This window comes from Crotalus tigris, unplaced genomic scaffold (assembly GCF_016545835.1).
Source record: "Crotalus tigris isolate CLP2741 ecotype Arizona unplaced genomic scaffold, ASM1654583v1 scf7180000024464.508515016:1373766, whole genome shotgun sequence".
Taxonomy (NCBI): Eukaryota; Metazoa; Chordata; class Lepidosauria; order Squamata; family Viperidae; genus Crotalus; species Crotalus tigris.
In genome coordinates, this window is record NW_024100635.1 from 1,180,583 (window position 1) to 1,200,077 (window position 19,495).

Here is a 19,495-nt window from a genome sequence, read left to right on the forward strand (position 1 = left end):
GTGCAAGCAAATTTACAGAAGTACATGGCATTTAGCAGATATAGGTTGTCCTTCAAGAATGGTATGCAGCCCTGGCCAGCAGGAGGGATGTTGGCTCCCCTGGAGAATCTAGCCTGATGTTGCTGCTATGTCCTAAAACCTTGGGAGCCACATTAAATAAGTCATGAAGATTTATGGTGTATAGAGGTTTTGATCTCCACTGAGTGTCACCCCTAGGAAAGCTGATTGTATAATTGTGTAAAACCGTCATGAACATTTGGGGCTCAGCACATAGCTGATATTCTAATGGAACTAATCTAACTAGCATCACATTTCACTAGGCTCTGTTGCAAAGGTCGGTTGCTAGAAGTCAGAAACGATTTGATAGCTTTTAATCAGGGGAAATCGTACAAACACCTTAGGCAGAGACGGGACAAGCGTGTTCTTCCCCTCCTATCCGCGGTCAAACAGGCAACATCTGTGCCTATAAAGCAGACAATAAAGAAGGCGGCATCTGTGTTTGAGTTTAAAGGAGTTAAAACCATCGAGTACTATATTGCTGGAAAGGAGGTGAGGAGAGGGGGAGCGCCGAGGAACTTCCTCTTCCTGATCACTAATCCGCGGAAAATGGTGTGTAGGCAGGTTTTTGTGCTCTTCCCGGATTGAAGCAGGAGCTGGAAGGTGAGTGGAGGGCAGGTCGGAGGAGAAGCCGGGAGCAAGCGGGGCTGTTTGGTTTCCTCCACGGCGTCCAAGCAGAAAAGCAACTAGGCTGAAGCATCTCAGCTGCTGCTGCTGCCAATCCCTTCCCTCCCCAACTTTTAAGTCCACTGGTGCTGCAGGCTGTTAAACTGAGGGCTGCGATTTTCTGCTGGTGGGAAGATTTCAAAAGTCTCCTTCAATTCTTTGGGAATTGCTTCCCTCCAGACGTTGTGAGTGCTGCATCACTGGAGGTTTTTAAGAGGAGACCGGAGAGCCATTTTCAGGAATAGTAATAGGGTCTCCTGCCTGAGCAGGGGGTTGGACTAGAAGACCTCCAAGGTCCCTTCCAACTCTCTTATTATTTTTTTACAACTTTTTAAAGTCAATTTTCTATTATCACATTTGACTAGTGCTTAGTAAACATCGTGTTGTCTGGTCCAATTTGTTTGCTTAATAATACAAGTTACATTCTTAGTGTCTACTCCTTTTCTCCAAATAATAATAATAATATAACAACAACAACAATAATAATAATGTTGGAAGGGATCTTGGAGGTTATCTAGTCCAACCCCCTGCTCAGGCAGGAAACCCTACACCATTTTGGACAAATGGCTGTCCAGTCTTTTTAAAAAAACTTCCAGTGTTGGAGCATTCACCACTTCTGGAGGCAGGTAGTTCCACTGGTTAATTGTTCTAACTGTCAGGAAGTTTTTCCTTAGTTCTAGGTTGCTTCTCTCCTTGATTAGTTTCCATCCATGCAATGTTAAATATACACTTCGCTTGTTAAATTTTTTTGCCATTATATCCAGGGCTTTTTTTCTTATAGAATGCCCAGGATGGAGTTCTGGCACTTTCTTGGATAGAACCTTATAGAGTAGGCGAGGTGGGTTGTATAACATGTGTGAGTTCTGGCACCTTTTTTTTTTTTTTTAGAAAAAAAGCACTGATTATACCTAATAAAAAGATTGCAGGTTTAAAATCTACATGTTTCCCTAACATCTTTTCTAACCAAGTGTGTCTTTTGGCCCATTTTTTTTTTCTTTAACACGAGGCCACCACACATGGTAATATAGGCCAGGTGTTTGATTACATTTCCAACATTTACTGGACATATTTTTAAACATTTTTGCTAATCTCGCAGGGGGTAAATGCCATCTATAGAACATTTTATATCAGTTTTCTTTATAAGAAGTTGCCACAGTCACTTTACAATTTCTTTCCCAAAGATTTTGCCATTTCTCTAATTCTATATTATATCCAAAGTTTTTTGCCCACTGTATCATTGTTTCTTTCACTTGTTCATCCTCCATTTTTTTTTTATTAAAAGTTTTATAAATTTTACAAAAAAACAAAAACAATACAAAACAGAAAACAACATATACAAAAAAGAAACTAAACATTACATATAAAAAACCCCCCCCATCCCCCACCCCACACAAAAACCCTCCCTTCCCCCCCCTGAGCTTCCCAGAGCAGAATATAGGCTTAATTAGAAATTAAAAAATAAAAATAAGAAATTAAATTAAAAAATTTATATTTATATATAAAAAAGAAAGAAAAGAAAAAAATACCTCTATATATATATATAGAATAAAACTTATGAAAAAGCTATATGATATTTTTGTATACCCAATCTAAATTGTGTAAATTTTATCCATTTGTCCCAAACAACAAGAAACTTCTCTTGCGTTTGTTGCTTTAAGAAAGCCGAAATCTTTGCCATTTCCGCCAAATAAGCTACTTTAAGAAACCATTCCTGCAATGTAGGCAAAGATTCCTTCTTCCAATATTGTCCTACTAACAGCCTAGCGGCTGTAATCAAATTTAACATCAATACAACCTCCTTTGTATCACAATCTGTAACAATGCCTAACAAAAATAATTGCGGAGTAAATTTTACCCTCCTTCTAAAAATTCTCTGGATATTCCACCATATTTTGATCCAAAATGCTTTTATCTCTCTGCATGACCACCAAATATGATAATAGGAAGCATCCTTATAACCACATCTCCAACATTGGGGTTGCACGTCAGGGTACATAAGAGACATTTTTTGTGGATCAAGGTGCCATCTATAAAACATTTTATAAAAATTCTCCCTAAGGTTCTGTGCTTGTGTAAATTTGACATTTCTCACCCAAATAGTTTCCCAAATGTCCAATGAGACTGGGACACCAAAATTCTGCGCCCATCTAATCATACAATCTTTAATTAATTCCGTTTCTGAGTCCATTTCAACTAATACCCCATAAATTCTCTTAATATGGGTTTGTCTTTGATCCTTGACTTGTTTAATAAAATTTCCATCTTCTCTAAGAAAACCCAATTTACAATCCACCTTCCATTTATCTACTAGTTGCCTATATTGGAACCAAGAATAAATAATATTTTCTTGCGCTAAATCTTCCCGTAGTCTTAACTGCCAGTTTTGCCCATCCCATCTGAGTAGCTGACTATAAGACACCATATCCATTTTTACTCCTCTTTTTATTCCTTCTATCGCATGCCAAGGTATAGCCCATAATGGAACTTTAAAATCACTTTTGTAATATTTTCTCCAAATCCTAAGTAAAGAAATTCTTAAAATATGAGATTTAAAGACCCAATCCATTTTTTTATTAAATATTAAGTAGGCATGCCACCCATAAAGTAAATCCCATCCCTCTAAATGAAGTATCTCAGGATTTGTCAAATTTACCCAATCACTAATTAGTGTTAAAACCACCGCATCATAATATAATTTCAAATTTGGTACCTTAAGTCCACCCCTCTCACGGAAGTCTTGCATAATTTTAAACTTAACCCTTGGCTTTTTCCCTGCCCAAATAAATTTATTAAGACCCTTCTGCCACTCACTTAAATTAATCTCATTTTTCAAAATCGGTAACATTTGAAACAAAAAAAGAAACTTGGGTAGAATATTCATTTTTATCACTGCAATTCTTCCCATGAGGGATAATTGCAACTTCTCCCAATTCTTCAAGTCCTTCTGTACCCTGACCCACAACCTTTCATAATTATTTTTAAATAATTTTACATTAGAAACAGACAACATCACCCCCAAATATTTTACCTTATTAACAATCTCAAAACCTGTCAAGTTAGCCAAAATCTGCTTCTCCTGACTAGACATATTTTTAGATAAAATTTTAGTCTTATTTACATTAATCTTAAAACCCGAAACCAAACCATAATGATGAATCAACTGTAATAAGTTTACTACAGAATCCTCAGGTTGCGACAAAGTAACAACCAAGTCATCCGCAAAAGCTCTCAACTTATATTCTTTTTTGTTAACTTCTATTCCTTTAATTTCCTGAGACTCTCGAATTTTGATCAATAATATTTCCAGTGTTAAAACAAACAACAATGGCGATAAAGGACACCCCTGTCTAGTACCTTTCTCTATTGTAAAAACCTCCGACAAACCTCCATTAACAATAAGTTGTGCCGTTTGTTTTTGATATATTACCGTAAAGGCTTGTAATATCTTTTCGCCAAAATTCATTTCTTCCATTACCCTTAGCATAAAATGCCAATTCAATTGATCAAATGCTTTTTCAGCGTCTAAAAATATGAGCCCTGCAGGAACTTGGTTGTTCTTGTCTAAATATTCTAATAGATTAATAATTTGTCTAACATTATTTTTCATATACCTTCCTGTTATAAACCCTGATTGATCTTTATGCACAAGATGATGCACCACCCTCATAAGCCTATTTACCAAGATTTTAACAAATATCTTATAATCCACATTTAAAAGAGATATAGGCCTATAATTTTTTGGTAAAGTAAGATCTTGATCCTCCTTTGGAATCAATGATATAAAAGCACTACGCCATGAAGGAGGAATCTCTAAACCCTGTAAGATACCATTAAAAAGATCATTTAATGGTTGAATCATCTCCTCCATTAAAGCTTTATAATAAACAGCTGTTAACCCATCCGTACCCGGTGCTTTCCCTAGTTTCAATTGTTGAATTGCTGAGGCACTTTCCTCCTTAGTAATTAAGCCATTAATTTCATGTTTCTGATCCTCAGTCAGTTTAGGAAAACTTGCCTCAGCTAGATATTTATTTATATCTAGCAGTTGCACATTAGTAGATTTATATAACTTTTGATAATAATCCAAAAAGGATTTTTTGATCAATTCCTTCTGAAAAACTAATTTACCCTTATAATTTATTTTCTCTATTATTCTTTGTCTCTGTTTCTTTCTTAATTGATAAGCCAACCATCTCCCAGGCTTATTAGCATTACAAAATGTATTTTGTTTCATAAACAATAAATTGGTTGCAGCTTGATCTGCTATCAACATATTAAATTGTGACTTTAATAACTTTACAGATTCTTTAATACTTTCATCAGAAGGATTTAAAATCAAAGCCCTTTCTTTTAATTTAATTTCGTCTTCAAGTTCTCTACGATTCTGAATCTGCTTCCGCTTGTGACAATTATTCATTTTTATCAAAACACCACGCATAAATGCTTTACCTGCATCCCATACCATTGACATTGAAGTCCCCTTATGCATATTCAAAGCAAAATAGTCCTTTAAGCACTCTTTTAACTTTTGAACATTCTTCTCTTGTCTAAACAAGTTTTCATTAACTCTCCAGGATCTCCTTTCCTCTTTCTCTTGGGTCAGCTCCATCCAAACTGGGCTATGATCCGTCAGTGATCTAGGAAAAATCTTTACATTCTTTACTTTATTATACAAATCAGTAGTAATCAAAAAAAAGTCAATTCTTGAAAAAGATTGGTGTCTATCAGAAAAAAAAGTGAAGTCTCTCTCCTCTTGATTACATTCCCGCCAATAATCCCTTAATTCCCAGTCTTCCTTCATATCAAAAAAAGCTTTAGGTAACCTTGCTTGTTTAAGAAAAGGAGAGGAACCTTTCTTATCCCTTTGTATATCTAAGACACCATTCCAATCACCCATTAATACCACTGATCTATAGTCAAGCAATGTTATTTTTTGATGTAACTGCTTATAAAATTGTTCCTGTTGTTGATTTGGAGCATAAAGTCCCACTATAAGTACTTTCTTACCATATATACCAAGTTCAATCATCACATATCTCCCCTGGGGATCTGATTCTACCAGACAAGCTGGTAGGTTTTGTTTACATATATAACAACTCCCCCTTTCTTCCCAGGAGCAGAAGATATAAAATGAGATCCCAAACGAGCATTGACTAAATATTTCTGATCTTTAAGTAAAATATGAGTTTCCTGTAAGCAAATAACATCATTGGTATGTTGCTTCAAATAATAAAAGATTTTTTTCCGTTTCTGAGGAGAATTCAATCCATTAACATTCCAGGTCAAAAACTTTGCCATCTCCCTTGGCACGCAGCCTGGAGAAGACACCATCAAGATCTGAAAGAGCTGCGTGTGTTGCATAACTCTTGGGTCTTACTCCTCCCACCGGCGGTGATGCATTTCCAGAAGAATTCTCTTTGGGCTCTTTTTTACGTTGCTCCTTCTCTTTACGCTTGTAGGCTGCACGAGTCATCCTCTGCTCTTTAACCTCCGTCTGGCGTTGCCTTACAGGTTGTATCATCCCAGCGGAAACCAAACCTAATGCCTCAGATTGCTGCTCGACTTCCTTGCCACTCAAAGATTTCTGACCAGGTGGAGTTGAGCCTGCACCCAGGACCGAAGTATAAAAGTCTCTAGCTTTGTCAACTGTATTCAATCTGTAACGTGTCCCAGCATGGCTCAAAACAATACCCATCGGAATTTCCCATCTAAATGGCATCAATCTGGCTTTGAGCTCGTTGGTTAAAAAAGCAAAGTCTTTCCTGCTTCTTAAAATTTTGGATGGGATTTCCTTTAGAATGATAACATCTTGAGCAGCAATCTGAAATCTTTTGTTATAAAAAGCTTGTATAATCTCATTCCGCAGGGACTTCTTTGTAAAATAAATCACCACATCTCTAGGCAAATTCTTCTGCTTAGCAATCCAGGAGTTGAGTCTATAAATTTTTTCCACTTCTCTATGTAATTCTCCTTTATCCATATCCAAGGCCACTGCCAGATCAGTAAGGACCACCTCCGCCAAGTCTTGATTCATATCTTCCTTGAGGCCTCTAATCCTCAGGGCATACTCCATCTGTCTGTACTGAAACATCAAAATATCTTCTTGTGAGGACTCCACCTTCCTTTCCACATCTTGAATTTTATCATCAAAAGAATCAACTTTGTCTTCCACTTCCTCAAGCCTTGCATCGAGCTTAACCACCACAGTAGCCAAACCTGAAACAGCTGCGAGTATATCTTGTCGTAAATCATTATTATTTTCTTGCAATTTAGTCTTTATCCCCGTTATCTCTTCTTTGAGATCAGATTTAATTTCTGATTTAATCTGTGAGACAAATTGATTCATTTCCTCTCTCATTTGAACTACAATCTCTCCCATTATGCCTCTAACCTCTTGTGCTGAAAGTCCAGGTAGAGGGGGGGAGGGTGGTGGCTGAGCCGGTGGTACATGTTTAGATTGTTGTTGTAATTGTGCAGTGGAAGTTATAGGAGAAGATACCTTGGGTATTGAAGAAGGCTGCTGCCTCTTTGAAGCCATTTTAAAAAGCACAGTTCTCACTTCCCTTTCCCCTCCACACAAGAAGGGAGGAGGAAAGAAAAAAAGAGTTTAAAAAGAGACAAACTATAGTCCTATGTCCAGAGTAAATCCCAAAAATAAAAAATAAAAGAGCAAACAATTCAAAAGAAAAAAATTCTAAGCCAAAAACAAAAGCAAAAGCAAAAGCCGGTCCTTAAAAAGGGAAAGTAAAACAAAAGAGAAAGGAAAAAAAACTCTGACAGTTTCAAAACGCCATCTTAAATCCTTTCACTAATATAACAAAGAAAAGGAGGAAAAATAGTAGAAATCAAATAATAAAAAAATAAACAACTAAATTATATAACAAAAATCCTTTAAACTGCTCCGTCCGTTTAAAAATTACTCACCAAAATACTATAAACACGGAGATAGAAGCGGCGGTTTCTTTTGCTTCCTAGGAAGCAAAAACAGCTGGGAGGCGGAGATCAGCAGGAGCTCCGAGGGAACACTCCTTTCACCCCTCTAGAAATAAATCCAGAGGGGGTTCAGGGGTTCTACCTCTATTCCTGCACTCTCTGTCCCTTCCCTTTGCCCGGGAAGGGAATTCCGAGCCGCGGGCCAGCTGATGCGCGCTGTGCTCCGCGGCTCTGACACTTCCCCAGCTGGACGGCTAAAAGATAGCCGCCATCGCCGTCGCCTCGTACCGGAAGCCCCGTTCATCCTCCATTTTTGAATTTAATAAAAAGTTATATATTTTCTTAATCAGTTTTTTATCAGAGGTCAACAGTATCTGATCAAACAAAGATGATCAAGGGGACTGGAGGCCAAAGCATATAAGGAAAGGCTGCTGGAATTGGGTATGTCTAGTTTAATGAAGAGAAGGAGGAGGGGGGACACGATAGCAGTATTCCAATATCTCAGGGGCTGCCATAAAGAAGAGAGAGTCAAGCTATTTTCCAAAGTGCCTGAAGGCAGGACAAGAAGCAATGGATGGAAATTAATCAAGGAGAGAAGCAACCTAGAACTAAGGAGAAACTTCCTGACAGTTAGAACAATTAACCAGTGGAACAACCTGCCTCCAGAAGTGGTGAATGCTCCAATACTTGGAAGTTTTTAAGAAGAGACTGGACAGCCATTTGTCTGAAATGGTATAGGGTTTCCTGCCTGAGCAGGGGGTTGGACTAGATGATCTCCAAAGTCCCTTCCAACTTTATTATTATTATTATTATTATTATTATTATTATTATTATTATTATTGTCAGTTCTTTATAAAAACTATACATTTTCGCATCTTTATCATAGCTTGATTGCATTTGCAGCTGAGGCCACCATGATTATTCAGTTTGCTTAGATGCAATGTTTTTAGCTATAACTTTTGTTTTTTCTCTATTTTCAATCCTGCTACTTCTCCAAATTCCTCAATCCTTTTCAATAGTTTAGGGGTTGTCTCCAATGATTCTTCTGTACTAAATACCAAGTCATTTGCAAATGCTTGTAATTTATAGCTTTCATCTTTTATCTCCATTCTTTTAATTTCTGTGTCTTGTCCATGTTCCTGTTCAAAACTTCCAATGTCAATATAAATAGCAATGGGGGACTTCCGGTGGCGACGGCCACGCCGACGGCGGCTTTTTTCAGCCGTCCACCCTGGGATATGTCAAAGCCAGCTGAGACAGCGAGCAACAGCTGTCTCACGGCTTGGAACCTCTCTCCCCGGGCGAAGGGGAGTAGGTGAGCTTTCCTCAGATAGTGGTAGAGCTCCCTGAGACCCCAAAGCTTTTTTTTTGGGTGTCGGAGGGTGAGAGCTCCCACGGAGTTTGGGGTGTCCTCCACATTCCAGGATGCCTTTGCCCTGATTTTATCCAAGGCAAAGCTAGACGCTGCTTCCACATCTGCGCTTAAAATGAATTTGTGAGTAAAATTCAAAGCAGACAATGTTGACCAGGAGAGATTAAAATGGTGATTATTCTGAGACTTTAACTCTGGAAAGAATTTATTTTTTCCTTTTTTTTCAATTAAGAGTGGTGAAAAATGGTGCTGAAAAGTTGATTCTTTGAGTGAAAGGACTGGAACTTCTATTTGAAACAATGTAACAGATTTTGTATTTATATAAAATGCAAGAATTTTCTTTTTTCTTTTAAGGGGGCTTTTGTCTTTTTTCCTCCCCCTTTTGGTATTTGTTGATTTTATAAGATTTTAGCAGATTTTTTAACAAGTGGTCTTAAAAATAAAATGGCTTCAAAGTGTCTCGGAGTTTCTATTGTTTCTAAAGCCTCGATCTTCCCGGAAATGCAGGCAGCCCAGCAAGTTAAGTTTAAGTTACCACCACCTTTTCCATCGTTACCAGCATGTATACTTAAAGATTTACAGGATGCCTTGGGAAATAAGGTACAACAAATTAAACAAGAGATGGAGGAATTTCTTGAAAATAAAATTAGGGAACTGTGAGAGGACATTTGCATCTGTGTTTCAAAAGTTTGTTGATGATATAAATCGACTGGATGATCGTATTGATGATGTTGTGGAAAATTTTGAAAAACTGAAAGATCGAATTGATAAATAATACAGGATGAAATTACTATATTACAATATAGAGACATGGAATTTGCTTTAAGAATAAGGGGAATGAAGGAAAACATGCAAGAGGATTTGAGACAAATGGTGGTAAAAGCTTTCATTTTGGGGGCTGGGCCTGAAGAAATACTGAGAGAGACGGAAAAAGTTTTTAGGGCTATTCAAGGGTTGTGAGGCAGAGGAATTTGCCACGAGACATAGTTATTTATTTTTCTAGGAGATCACTTCATAATGAAATTTTACAGGCTTTTTATAAGCAGAGATTTCAAATTCCAACTCAAGATGTTATAATTTTAAAAGAAATACCTTCAAAAATTCTTATAAAAAGAAAGGATTTTGCTTTTTTGGCTGATGAGTTCAAAAAACGACAGGTCCGGTTCAGATGGGAGATACCGGCTGGAATAGCAGTGAATTATGCGGGGATATATCATAGACTGAATACAATTTCAAAGGCAAAAGATTTTTACACTTCTTTTTTGAAGGCGGGCTCTCCATCATCTTTGCGACCTGAGATTATAGAAGAAAAGTTGGAAGGGCAGCCGGTTGATGTAGGAGACATACAGGCTGAACCTCTGCAGCAATCTCACACAGACACACACACACACACACAAACACATATATATACATACATACATACAATACTACACATCAACACAAAGCACTACCAGACTTTGTCTGACAGGATTGAACTTAACAGCCACATGAAGTTTCAAAACATTTCAATTATTCAAAACACATTGCAGAGGAGTACATTTTGAGTTAATTTATGTCTTTAAATTACTCTGACGATTCCCCTTATTATCTTTTTTCTACTTCAAGATAGTTCTGCTAGTATTTTCCTTGTGGGATGTATGATGGCTGGGAAGAAGCAAAAGAATTAGCCTCTTCAGAAGAAGCTGGAAATCCAATTAAAGATGCTTTATGAGGAATAAATTTTACTTGGTTGTAATCAGAAGGGGGGCTGGTAGTTAATTGCTGCCCTTCTGAAGCATCTGAACCACATTTTTCAAATCTTGATGGCACTGAATACCATCGATGTCTGTACTGGAGCCCAAGGTTCAAAATATAAAGTATGCCCTATCTTTTAGCCTAAGCGTCCGGTGCTCAGAATTCCAAGGGCAATGTTTCCCTACCTCAGCCGCCAGCTTCCTTATGTCTGCCTCAGGCTCTAGCAGGAATCTGAGTTCCTGTGCCTGTACGTGTAGCAGAAATCTGAGTTCCTGTGCCTGTTTCTGCTGGTGCTGAGATAACTTGCAACCCATACTTACCACTGAGGGGTCCCATAGGATGAAAGTGCACTTAGGGGTCTATTCCAGACAATGGTAAGTATGTTGGTTGTCGCTCTTCCCCGGAGGGGGTTCCCAAAAGTCCCTGTTCAGGTTGCCAGCTGTAGTAATCAGTGCTCAGTCATTGTAGGGTGCAAATATGGCTGCCCGTACACAGCATTTATTGCCTTTTATACAGTATTACAAGCAGCAAAAATTTTACATGGCAATAGCATTTCATTGGTTAAACTCCTTACCAATCTTTAAGAATATAGAAGCCAGAGGCGCAAAACAGGGAGCAGTTGGCAATAACATCTTCTTGGTGTGAGTTAGCTGATATCAGGTAGTCATTGCACCAGCCTGCATAGTTTCACATCGCCATGGTGATGTGAAGGGATGAGATAGATCTAGAGTAGAAGAGGCACACAGGCTTTGTAGGGGCAGTTTTCTGCACACAACCACTGCCTGGCCCCCACCTCTACAATTTCTTCTTTACTCCTGTACAACTCAGCTTCATTGGATTATGGTCAGCCCAAATATTGGGTTCTATCTCAACGTCATGTATATTAGTTCTTAATTTAGGGGACATCCATATCATATCAATTCTAGACCATGATTTGTGTCTATTTAAATAAAATGTATACTGAGTCTTTTGGGGGTTCATTTCTCTCCAGACATTCTATACGCAGATTTCTTCTGCCATTTTAAGAAACCGTTTAGGTAATCTCTTTCTTCCTTTTTTCCCAGGTTCATGGAAGGAGCCACACAAGAGAAACCCTTTGAATGTCCTGATTGTGGGAAAAGTTTCAGTAAGAATTCCAGCCTTGTGAGACACCAGAGGACTCACACAGGAGAGAAACCCTTTGAATGTCCTGATTGTGGGAAAAGTTTCAGTTATAATTCCAGCCTTGTGGTACACCGGAGGATTCACACAGGAGAGAAACCCTTTAAATGTCTTGAATGTGGGAAAAGTTTCAGTAAGAATTCCAGCCTTGTGACACACCAGAGGACTCACACAGGGGAGAAGCCCTTTGAATGTGCTGATTGTGGGAAAGGTTTCAGTGAGAATTCCAGCCTTGTGAAACACCGGAGGACTCACACAGGAGAGAAACCCTTTGAATGTCCTGATTGTGGGAAAAGTTTCAGTAAGAATTCCAGCCTTGTGAGACACCAGAGGACTCACACAGGAGAGAAACCCTTTGAATGTCCTGATTGTGGGAAAAGTTTCAGTTATAATTCCAGCCTTGTGGTACACCGGAGGATTCACACAGGAGAGAAACCCTTTAAATGTCTTGAATGTGGGAAAGGTTTCAGTGAGAATTCCAGCCTTGTGACACACCAGAGGACTCACACAGGGGAGAAGCCCTTTGAATGTGCTGATTGTGGGAAAGGTTTCAGTGGGAATTCCAGCCTTGTGAAACACCGGAGGACTCACACAGGAGAGAAACCCTTTGAATGTCCTATCTGTGGGAAACGTTTCAGTGAGAATTCCACCCTTGTGATACACCGGAGGACTCACACAGGAGAGAAACCTTTTGAATGTCCTATCTGTGGGAAAGGTTTCAGTACTAAATCCAGCCTGGTGATACACCAGAGGACTCACACAGGAGAGAAACTGTTTGAATGTCCTGATTGTGGGAAAAGTTTCAGTGAGAATTGCAACCTCTTGAAACACCAAAGGACTCACACAGGGGAGAAGCCCTTTGAATGTGCTGATTGTGGAAAAAGTTTCAGTAAGAATTCCAGCCTTGTGAGACACCAGAGGATTCACACAGGAGAGAAACCCTTTGAATGTCCTATCTGTGGGAAAAGTTTCAGTCACAAGTCCAACCTTGTGATACACCAGAGGACTCACACAGGAGAGAAACCCTTTGAATGTCCTGATTGTGGGAAAAGTTTCAGTTATAATTCCAGGCTTGTGGTACACCGGAGGATTCACACAGGAGAGAAACCCTTTAAATGTCTTGAATGTGGGAAAGGTTTCAGTGAGAATTCCAGCCTTGTGACACACCAGAGGACTCACACAGGGGAGAAGCCCTTTGAATGTGCTGATTGTGGGAAAGGTTTCAGTGGGAATTCCAGCCTTGTGAAACACCGGAGGACTCACACAGGAGAGAAACCCTTTGAATGTCCTATCTGTGGGAAACGTTTCAGTGAGAATTCCACCCTTGTGATACACCGGAGGACTCACACAGGAGAGAAACCTTTTGAATGTCCTATCTGTGGGAAAGGTTTCAGTACTAAATCCAGCCTGGTGATACACCAGAGGACTCACACAGGAGAGAAACTGTTTGAATGTCCTGATTGTGGGAAAAGTTTCAGTGAGAATTGCAACCTCTTGAAACACCAAAGGACTCACACAGGAGAGAAACCCTTTGAATGCCCTGATTGTGGGAAAAGTTTCAGTCGGAATTACAATCTAGTGACACACCAAAAGACTCACACAGGGGAGAAACCCTTTGAATGTTTTGATTGTGGAAAAAGTTTCAGTGAGAATTCCAGCCTTGTGAAACACCAGAGGATTCACACAGGAGAGAAACCCTTCGAATGTCCTGATTGTCGGAAACGTTTCAGTCAGAATTACAACCTAGTGACACACCAAAGGACTCAACACAGGAGAGAAACCCTTTGATTGTGGGAGACGTTTTAGTCAGAATTTCCACCTGGTAAAACACCAGAGGATTCACACAGGGGAGAAATCTTTCAAATGTCCAGTCTGTGAACGTTACTTCACTCATAAATCATGTCTTATTGCACACAAGGAAATCCACATGAGGCAAAATTCTAAAAGAATTTAGAAAAGGCTTGAAATTCATTTGTGATCTCCCATTGAAACTGTAGGGGAGAAATTGACTATTTGAATTATGGTCTGAATCTGTTTACTCAAACGTGTCTCAGGACTAGACTTGTAAATGGAGAGAAAAGGAAAATGGAAAAAGGCTAACTACCAATTTCTGGTTAGCAGTAGCAGTTCCTGGATATTTCCTTTTGTAGAAGTTGTGGATTTCCTCAAAAAGGCTTCTGAGTGGTAGTTTTTATATTGATTATATAATTCCCATATGTGGAGTTTCAGGTCTTCTACCTTTGTTTCCTCCAGATTTTGAGGCCCCGAATTTTGCGGCCCAGCCAGCTTAGAAAAGGTCCTTAAGATATAACTGCCATGGGCCTTGCAATTATGGCTGCATGTTGTAACGGCCATTAATTACCCTGATCTCTCTGATGCATCCATTAATTGAATGTGTCAGTCACTATGTGGAAAACTGGCTACCTCAGGGTTGGGGAAAAACTCTTTGAGGAATATTAAACTTACTAACGCAGCTTCATACAAAGAAGATTTATATAAAATGTTTTATAGATGGCACATGACACCAGTTAGATTAGCGAAAATGTTTAAAAATGTACTGAATACCTGTTGGAAATGTAAACAAAAACCAGGTACCTACTATCATGTCTAGTGGACATGTCCTAATGCAAAGAAATTTTGGTTTAAGATCCATATATGGTTGGAAAAGATTACTAAAATACAGATAGAATTTAAGCTGGAATTGTTTTTGCTACCAGTATTCCAAGTGTGGCCTTACCAAGGCATTGTAGAGTGGCATTAATACTTCACGTGATCTTGATTCTATCCCTCTGTTAATGCAGCCTAGCATTGTGTTGGCCTTTTTTGGCAGCTGCAGCACACTGCTGGCTCATATTTAGGTGATTGTCTACTAGGATTCCGAGGTCCCTCTCACAGTTACTATTATTGAGCATTGTGCCACCTATGCTGTACTTATACATTTGGTTTTTCTTGCCTAAATGTAGAACCTTGCTTTTTTCACCATTGAATTTCATTTTGTTAGTTAGTGCCCAGTGTTCAAGTCTGTCCAGATCCTTCTGTATCTTAAGCCTGTCTTCTGGAGTGTTGGCTATTCCTGCCAGCTTGGTGTCGTCTGCAAATTTGATGAGTTCCCCATCTATCCATCCAAATCGTTGATGAAGATGTTGAAGAGCACTGGGCCCAGAACAGAGCCCTGGGGCACCCCACTACACACTTCCCTCCATATAGATGCAGTTCCATTGAGGACCACTCGCTGAGTACGGCCGGTCAGCCAACCCTAAATTATTAATAATGATAGTAACAATAACAATAATAATATTCTAAAATTTATTCATAAAATAAATGGAACTTTTCAGTCCCATATTTATTCTGAATATAATCTATCCATTTTCTCCAAATCAAAATGTATCTTTCTTGTGAATAATCCTTCAAATAAGCATTTCTGCTAAGTTTGACACTTTAAGCGTCCATTCTTCTATAGTAGGCAAACTTTCCTTCTTCCAATATTGCCCTACCAGCAGCCGACTAGGATTTACTCTTATGATCATTATTATTATTAGTGATTATAATTATTTAACATATTAATTAGTTACTTTATTTTTATGATTATTTTTACTTTCTATTACTACAACTGTTCAGTATTGTATTAACTATTGTTATTTAATATTTATACCCAGACGATAATCTGCTTGCTAAAGCTTTGAATTATTGTAGAGGGCAATCCCATTATTGTATCTACACCTATCCCTATCCCAACAAGAAGTGATAGTACCAATTTACACCACGCTGGTGAGTCCACATTTAGAATAGTACACCCCATTCTAGTCCCATGATTCAACACATGTTGAGGCCCTGGAAAATGTGCAGAGAAGAAGAAAGATCATAAATGGTCTGGACTCTAAATGACAGTTGAGAAAGCTAGTTATGTCTAGGCCATGGAAGAGAAGGATTGGGGGGGCATGATAGCTATCTTCCACTACTTGTGGGGCTGTCACGAAGAGGAGATCAGCTTATTCTCTACGGCAGGGCTTGTCAACCGGTGGTACGCGTACCACTTGTGGTACGCGACCACCTGGCTGGTGGTACGCGGCGTTGCCTTCCTCCCCCCCCTTGCTACTTTCCACCTCACTTGTTTGTGGAAAATATGCTGCTTGGCGGCAACCTGCACGAACTTTACTGAATGTGCCCTGCAGGAGGCGCGTGAAGAGCGCAGGCGCAGAGCAAGGCCCCACCCTCCCCAGGGGTTCATTGTGCAGCAACTGGTTAGACTTCTTGTGCACTCAGATCAGCGAAGGGGAGGCCGCTGCAGCGTCGAACTCCTGCGCCTGTCAGCTGGTGACCCCCGAACTTGCACTTGTCAGTTGGGAGGTCTGGCCCCGGCGCCGGGCGCCACTCTGCTATACCACACGTCCTCAACCCCTCTCCCAGCCCATTCATGTCGAGCCTGCCTGGGCTTGACAGGGAGAGAGGAAAGGAAGAAGGAAGGGACTCCTTCTTGCATAAGGTTCAAAGCATGATCAGCTTCCCAAGGGCACCACAATCCCAATTCACATGTTTCTGCCGTACCTCCTCAGTGCTCCCAGGAACGGAGGGGGGGGGGAGAAAACTTGGCTAGGCTAGGCAAAGAAAAGCCACAGAGCCGCGAACTCAGATTGCAGGCAGGATGGGGAAGGGGGTGAACAAGAGGAAGAGGATTGGGAGAGAGGAAACGCCAAGCTTGTCCTCGCCTCTCCCAAGAACCTCCTGTGCCACCTCACAGGAACACCTGGTTTCAGATTTACGCCGCAAAAGTTTTTCTTGCAGAGGAGAGAGGAAAAACAATTGCAGAACACGCGGAAATCCCTTGCAAGGCACCATGTACCTTGGTGCTTATTTCCTAATGCTTCCTCCCATTTTCTGCTCCACCCCGAATTCGTCGCCCTTCTACTCTCCTTATGCAGCCATCTCTATGATCTTAATACAGCCCTCAGTCTGTCTCGCTTTCAACACCCCCTAAAATTCTCCATTCAGGCAGGCTTCCAGAATTCGGCTGGCAGGATGCAGGTAACCCCTCCCCGCTATCCTGCCCCTTCCCACGGCACCGCGCCACTCCGCATCCAGCGCCTCTGTATCTCAAGCCTCCATGGCACAGAACTGCTGGCGTTATGCTTGGGTGGAAGATTTTTTTTCTTTTACAGATGGAGCGAGTGGGCCTGATATTCGTGGGCAGGCAGGACCCCACCCGCCGAGCCACCACCTCCCCATCGCCCTCCACGCCAGCTGGCTCAGTTGCCAGACCTCCCAGCTGACGGACGCAGGTCCGGAGGTCGCCAGCTGACAAGTGGAGTTCTGCGCTGCAGTGGCCTCCCCTTCATCCTCCCCTTCATCCTCCACACCGGCCAAAGCGTTGCCTGATGTTCCAGCTGATGGGCACAGGTCTGGGGGTCACCGGCTGAAGGCACAGGAGTTTGGCGCCGTGGTGGCCTCCCAGCTGCCTCCTTCTTCGGCCGGAGCAGTTGCCAGGGCTTGCATGGCCCTCAAGGGCTGCTGACGTGCTCCCCGCAGCCAGCAACCATGCAAGCCCTTGGCAACTGCTCCAGACGAAGAAGCAGGCAGCTGGGAGGCTTCTGCTGTGCCTACCTCCTGCGCCCGTCAGGTGGCGACCCCTGAACCTGCGCCCATCAGCTGGAACTTCAGGAAATGCTTTGGCCGGTGCGGAGGACGAAGGGGAGGCACAGAACTCTAGCCATCAGCTGGCGACCCCTGGACCAGCACCTGTCAGCAGGGAGGTCTGGCGCACAGAGCCAGCTGGCGTGGAGGGCGATGGGGAGGCGGCGGCTTGGCGGGCAGAGTCCTGTCTGCCCGTGAATGTCGGCCCCACCCCCCCCATCTGTAAAAGAAAAAGTATTCTTCCCAAGCATAACTTTTAAGGATTTTAAGGATCTTTGTGAGGGAGAGAAAGAGGGAAAGAGAAATAGAGAGAGGGAGAGAGAAAAAGGAGAGAAAGAAGGAGGGAGAGGGAGAAAAAGAGGGAGAGAGAAAGGGAGACGGAGAGAAAAAGAAAGGGAGACGGAGAGAAAGGGAGAAAGAAACACAGCGAGGGAGAAAGAAAGGGAGAGAGAGAAAAAGGGAGAGAAAAAAAGAAGGAGAGAGATTAAATTAGTAACATGGTTGTTCAGTGAATCTGGTCTCCCCACTAACTTTGCTTGTCACAAGGTTGCAAAAGGTGATCACATAACCCTAGAACAATGTGACCATCATAAATAAGAATCGGTTGCCAAGCATCCGAATGTAAATCACGTGACCCTGGGGATGCTGCAATGGTCATAAGTGTGAAAAATGGTCATAAGTCACTTTTTCCAGTGCCGTTTTAATTTTGAACAGTCATCAAGCAAACTGTTGTAACTTGAGGACTACCTGTACTTTATCACTTTTTTCCATTTTTTTTTTTTTGTCATCAAGCTTTTGACACCTTGCTGGGTGACTGGTGGTACTCGAATTCTAAAAGTGGTACAATCGGTAAAAAGGTTGAAAAGCCCTGTTCTAGAGCAACAGAAGGCAGAACAAGAAGTTCATGGATGGAAGGTTGTCAAAGGAAGATCCAATCTAGAAGTAAGGAGAAATTTTCTGTCAGTGAGTGCAATTGATCAGTGGAATAGCTGGCGTCCTGGCATTGTGGATGTTCCATCACTGGAGGTTTTCCAGAATAGACCGGACAGTCATTTGACTGGGGTTATATAAGGCTCCTGTCTTGAGCAGCGGGTTGGACTAGACCACTGAGGTGCTTTCCCACCCTATGATGCTGTGATTCTAGATTTAGAGGCAGCTTAGAAAACAGGTACAGAGCAGCCACATGAAATTGCTTCTGATAAGGGGCCTTTTTAAAGAAAAAATGTTAGGCAAATTAAGATAGAATACAAACTCGAAAGAAAAAAGACAAACATTGCAACAACAACAAGGATGGGCAAAACATTTAAAAAAAGGGAAATGTGCATTAAGAAAGAGAAAAGACAAAAAAGATTTCCATTTAGTAAATCAGTTGAATGTTGATAAACATAGTGTAACAATATTAGTTTCCTACCCTTGCAAAGCAGGCCCAAAATTTGTGAATTTCTACCTCTAGGTGGAACCAATTTGACCTTAATCTACTCTGTATAAAGGCAAAGTGCTGAACAGATGAACCAACAGTAAAGTTAAACATCAAAGCCCTCTCTTAACCATCTATTGTATTTAACTACAATGGCTTGTTATTTACGGTAAGTCACCCCAATCATTGTCTCTGTGCATCGAGTCTGTTTAACTCCAAATCTTTGGAATCCACATCCCCTTCAGCCTTCTCCAACCAGCCCGCAGTTTCCATCCATGGTCAGGCGGCTTCTGAGAAGTGGCTGTGCTCCCAGTCGCAGCTTCTTGGGAAGAGCTCAGCTCAGCTCACAAAGTCACCTGCGTCCATTTGGGCAGAGCCACCCATTCGTGTGCGCTCATAGGATCATATGAAAAAGAGTTCCATGGTTTTTACATATCAGGACATAGTAAAGTCATCTGGTCCTTAACAGTTCTTAATAATAGATTAAATAAACCTCAGAGGAAAAACAACAACACATGACCTATTAT

General features: G+C 40.9%; 1 pseudogene; it reads left to right on the forward strand.

Annotated features, from left to right (window-relative positions):
• The window catches only part of LOC120303354, a 66,153-nt pseudogene extending 52,150 nt beyond the window's left edge, over positions 1–14,003 (forward strand).
• The last annotated feature ends 5,492 nt before the right edge of the window (positions 14,004–19,495 follow it).